This window comes from Gobio gobio (genome assembly GCF_949357685.1).
Source record: "Gobio gobio genome assembly, chromosome: 9".
In the NCBI taxonomy this organism is placed as follows: domain Eukaryota; kingdom Metazoa; phylum Chordata; class Actinopteri; order Cypriniformes; family Gobionidae; genus Gobio; species Gobio gobio.
Genome location: NC_137115.1, coordinates 41,685,285 through 41,691,300, shown reverse-complemented (window position 1 = coordinate 41,691,300; position 6,016 = coordinate 41,685,285).

Below are 6,016 nucleotides of genomic sequence, written 5' to 3'. Positions count from 1 at the left end.
CACCCAAAAATGAAAATTCTGTCATCACTTACTCACGCTGAAGTTGTTCCAAACCTGTATGAGTTTCTTTCTTCTGCTGAACACAAAATAATATATTCTAAAAAATGTTGGCAATGAAACAGTTGACGGTAGCCATTGACTTCCATAGTAGGAAAAAAAAACTATGGCTAAAATATCTTTAGTTTTCAAAAGAAGAAAGAAACTCATACAAGTTTGGAAGAATTTGAGGGTGAGTGAATGTTCATTTTTGGGGGAACTATCTCTTTAAATTGCTGCTTGTAGAAATTGTTGGATATTGGATGTGAAGGAAACTAAATTGGGTTGAAAAAGAAGGAACATGGCTATTTGTTGAAATGTATTTATAAATATGTTATGTGTTTTATAATTCATAATCGGACAAATTTGTTGGAGAATTTAAATTTGAGAACTCAAATAAGCGTCACAAGTATATTATTTGTTTTAAATATTACTCGGTTCCGGACAAACTATGAAAATATGATGGATCTTGAAAGGAAAATTCCAAATGGGAGGGCAGGAGACTGTACAATGTGGTCTTTGAACTGGCGTGTGCATAAATGTGTTCCTGATCAAGCGTGACACAAGGCTATTAAAAAGGTTGGCCACCTTTCAGGCCACCGTCATCCTCCAAGGACATGATAATTGGATTCCTTGACACTCTCACAGTTTCCATAAACTATTCCTGTCTATAAGTGATTGAAAAATGGCTCATAGTCTAAACAATCAACGCACAAATTTAGCATTGACTTGGTGGAGCAAAGATGTATCGTCGGCTTAATTTCTCAATGGGGAGCCATGTGTTCAGATAACAGGGAGGAAATTGAATTTCTTATTTAGCATACTTGCTCGCGTACAGCATGGAATGATTCAAATGAGATAAGAATTGTGATTATTTTAAGCTGTAGAATTGACTTTGACCAGAGGTTAATGCTTCTCTTATCTAAGAGGATGACATACATATCAACACTTGTACACACTAAATTTGTATCGCTGCCATTTTTGTTCGGAAGTGTCAGATTTGTGTTATTAGGCACAAGGGTCCATTTTGTTTTCCATGAACTCATCCCGTGAAATATCACAAAAATGCCTTATCTTGTCAGATATTCATTTCTAGCGATGGGTTCCTTTTGAGTGCATTGTCAATAAATGTAAAAATGTACATATGAAAACTAATAAAACTATACATTAATATAGGCCTATTTAAAAATATTTGTATTATTATTGTTTAATGTAATGTAATGGTAACACTTTTGCAATAAGGTCACATTTGTTAACATTAGTTAAAGGGGTCTTGAACTGAGAAATAACATTTTCCAATAAAATTCTATTGCAAATGACATGCAATAGAATAGGTAGCCTAGGTAACATAGGCTAACGTGTTAAACCAGATCGAGCTACCAAGCAATAAACATGCCGTTTAGGATTACAAAATATTGTGCGACAGTAATGCAACATGTAAGTAACTGTGTTCATTCAATTGTAAGTAAATGCCTGATCTGAAATGTAATGATTCATAACAGTCAGATGTTCTTTGTCGGTGTCAGTAAATCAAACCAGTGGCTAAACATCCACTTGCGTTGTTTCTCTTAAAATAATCTGTTATTTAACTATGATTAAATTCTATAAAGAAAGCGATCAAAGAAAGCTCCCTTTGCAATCATTGGAGCAGCACACGCTGCACCTGTCAATCAAACAGGAGAGTTTATCAGTGACATTATTGCAAATGGAAAGACATTAGCCAATCACAGCAGTGGGCGTTTACACTGAATTCTCACAGCAGACACGCCTCTTAAAACAGAGCGTTCAAACCAGAAGGCTAAAATCAGGGTAGAAAAAATGCCTTTTATGTATAAATTATGACATTTTTTGATGTAAAAAGCATTCTAACATTATAAGTGCGCCCCAGGAATCATCATAAAACAATAAAACAACACAGTTCATGACCCCTTTAATGCATTGTCTAATATGAACTAGGGCTGAACAATATATATCGTTATCGTATCTATATCTAGATATGAACTTTCAAGATATTACAATCTAAAAAAGCAGCAATATAGACGATATAGATTTCCCCTCTCCGCGCTCGCCCTGCATACAACTCTGGCAGTCACAACAAACATCAGTTTTACGAGTGCCCTTGAATGCACCGCTAAAGCCAGCGCGCGCGCACTACCAGGGACGTGGGAACGATATTGTGAGAGGGGGGGCGGCGTTTCCATGGTGACGCGTCATTGCTTGTCACGTGACACACCGCAACAGCGCTGAATGAATGATGATCTGCTTTTATGTAATTTTTTCCTTTTTTATTCAGAATATTCACAAATGTGTTAGCTATGGCATGAAATATCTGATATTACGATTGTCAAATATATGCAAGTGGAAGTATATTGTTGTTTAAACACCTTTATAACGATCGTGTTAGTTGAGCTGTATGCGCGATGGGCGCCGCCGTGTTAGTTTGTGCCGCAGACGCAGTTCAGAGAATCGGATCTGTTGGATTTACAACCTCTATGTTTACAACATGTGAATTCATCCACTTCTCCCGAAATACTTAAAAGTAAGTGGCTGGTGGACTGGGAATAGAATAGAGTAAACATTGAAGTTACTTACACAATGTGTATGTGATATGAATAAAACGTGTCGAATTATAATGGAAAGGATTATTATTACCTCTTCCATAGACATCAGTGTGTATTTTACAAACTCTAAATGTAGTTTTTTTAGTAGGCCTACTTATGTGAATTTATGTTTGAAACCTAAAATAAACAGTATGTGGTTGAAAACACTGAAAAGTTGTGATATATGACAGCTCTGATCGTGCCTGTCCCTGGCTAAATTCAACATTTGAACTTAGCAGTTGATCATGTGATGCACTTGATCTTACGCTCCAGGGACCAGCCTAGACTGATTACACCTGTGTGATCGTACGTGCGAAAGGCTTAAAAACAATACATTTTCTGACACAAATTTTTTGAAAGGTAGGCTTAAATCAAACACATTTTAATTCAGATTCTGGTTTTCACCGAACACGTAGTCATATCGTATTGTATCGATATCGAGATATCTGGCATGAAAATCGAGATATGAAATTTTGTCCATATCGTTCAGCCCATTATGAACTAACAATGGCCAATATTTTTTATTGCATTTATTAATCGTGGTTAATGTTAGTGAATAAAAATATAGGCCTAGTTGTTCATGTTTGTTCACAGTACATTAACGTTTTGAAATAAAAATGTAATTTGTTATATACCTAATATATATTATATTTTAAAATGAAACTTACTGAAAGTACTGTTCATTGTTAGTTCATGTTAATGAAGTACTTATTGGTACGCAATTGTTACCTATATATTATATTATATATATATATATATATATATATATATATATATATATATATATATATATATATATATATATATATATATATTATATATATATATATATAGGTCTTTTGGGTCTCGGGTTATTTTTTCTTCTTGGTTGGAGCGTCTTGGGTCTTTTTTTTTTTTCAGTATTTGGGTAGTTTTTTTTGTTACCCAGCTCCTAGATCAGATGAAACAACCCAGTGTTGAGTTATTTATCGCAGGCTTTTTCTTTTTGCAACCTCTTCAGGAGAGAGCAGTGCAGCTCTGTCAAATTGGTGCATGTATTTTGTAAAATACCGGTTTGTGTACATTATATTTAATCTTTTATTGTGCTGAATATCGTTTAATTTTATACAAAGCAACATACAGGGGCGCGATAAGCTAAACAAGTGTCGCGTCTGTCTTTTCGCGTGATGGAAACGCCTGATGCTTTGCTTAAAATGTTATGATTTTATTCAAAAAGATACAGAATATAAATACTTATAATCAAATGTTCAAATATGTTCTCAGAACTGTACACCGATTGTTTATGGACAGGCTATGGGGCCAGTCACCGCTAGCCTGACGTCGTCATATTCAGTTCTAGTCAGAATATAAGTCTGATACTGCTCAATTGGGCTGTGATTATGCGGCGTGTTTCAACCGAACCAGGAAAGACCTCAATTGGATAGAGCTACAACCAATCAGAGCAATGGAGCGACGCATAGTTGTCAACAGAACTCAACTGCACGCACGCTGGAAGAAGTAGAAGAATTAGATGAGTGTAAACAATCTTTGCTGGTGTTGTAAAAATAATTTAAGGATACACAGAGTACTTACCAACACGATCATCATTTTTGAGAGAAATAGTAAAGGTGAATGCATATACGAACAAGTTCTCTGTTTAGGATTAGAACAAATTCAACCCAAACGCTCTTTGGTGACGTGAATGCTTGCGTTAATGTTCATCATCGTATAAAGCCCGCCCTGACAATTTAATTAGTCCGAACAGCTCCTGTTCGGGCATAGTTGCTCCACAAAGGATCAAGTCCAGACCGAATTTCCCGAACTCAAATGTTGTGGACGGGGCTAAATTCGGCTGGCATCCAGGCTAAGTCACCGCATATTTCAAGTATGAGGTCTCTGCGGAACAAAAGTGGGCGTTTCTAAATTTGTGGGTGTTTTCAAACTGATGGGTGTTTATAAACCATGCAATGAAAATGATCCCCTTCACCCGTTAACAACATTTTGTTAAACAAGCTTAAATGTTGGCATTATGTATTAAAAACTATATAAAATATGCTATACTGATAAATATGATCGAAAATAACGGAATTATCATTAATTCATGTATGAAGTTTAAAAAAAGAGAAGAATCTGGTGTAATAGTAAAAATGAATCAACTATCCTGGGTTAAATCAACCCATTATGCCATTATGCATATTACCCAATTTTCTGGGTAAAATTAACCCAACATGTGTTCTGTCCTATATTTACCCTGCCTTTGGGTTGAAAACATTGCGATTGGTCGATACAATCGACTACGTCGACGCTGTTAATTAGTCGACGTCAATATTTTTATTCGACTGGGTAAGTTGGGTACGATATGAAATTGTATTAGTACCGGTACTTTGACAGCACTCTTAATAAGAGCAGTATTTCTTAATTTGCGTCGATGTGTGACAGCAGGAGTGAGTGTGTGTGAGACGTGTATTTGAACAGTCAAATATATACGCGCAGCTCAGGAAAAAGAAAGCAACAGAAAAGTGTGGCGCGGCCGGGACATGCTCGCGCGCACTGCCGGAGTCTGAACTGAAACGCGCAGCCGCACACACGCCTTTCACTCAGACAGATCGCGATGCCAGTTTTGCGGATTATTGGGTTTGAATGGTAAAAAATATGTAAAAATGCACGTCCTGGCGAGTATTCGGGTAAACGCAGTCGTTTAGGTCTTTAGTGAACGTATACAGAGTTGAATGAGAAATCGGGTGTTACAATGAATTTGGTCCGTGCAGCTCTTAAAGGGCCGGACCTAATATTCTGTGTGAAACAGGGCAGGGCAGGAACATGCTGGCCAAGTGAGTTTTTAGAGTTTTTTTTAACCCTAAAACAACGATAAAACAATGAATAGTAAGTTCTGTCATATTATTCAATTACTTTTACTGTTTTTTGCCATGGTATCGATTCAGTAATTTATCGGTATTGAGGTATTTTAGTCTGGTATCGTATCGAAGTCATAATTTTGGTATCATGACAACACTATTCTATATAAAAAGTATTTGCTGATATTCTCTTTTTTTGTTACCTTTTCACATTTTTACTCTTTTAGTTTTACATTTTGTCAAGGGCTTATTTACATTAATACTTTTTTAAAGTACACTACTGAAGTCCAACTTTGCAAGTTAAATTCAATGTTTTAAGTAAAATTGTTGAAAATTATTGTGATAAATTAGTCGATAGATTAATCGATATAAAAATAGTCATTAGTGGCAGCCCTATTTTAAACCCAGTGTTTTTTAGAGCATTACCAATAGGGTTGGGCATCGTTTTGATTTGAACGATTCTGATTCCGATTCCGATTCTTAGTTTCGATTACGGTTCTTTTCGATTCTCGATTCCGATTCTTTGAGGGGTGGAGTCACAACATG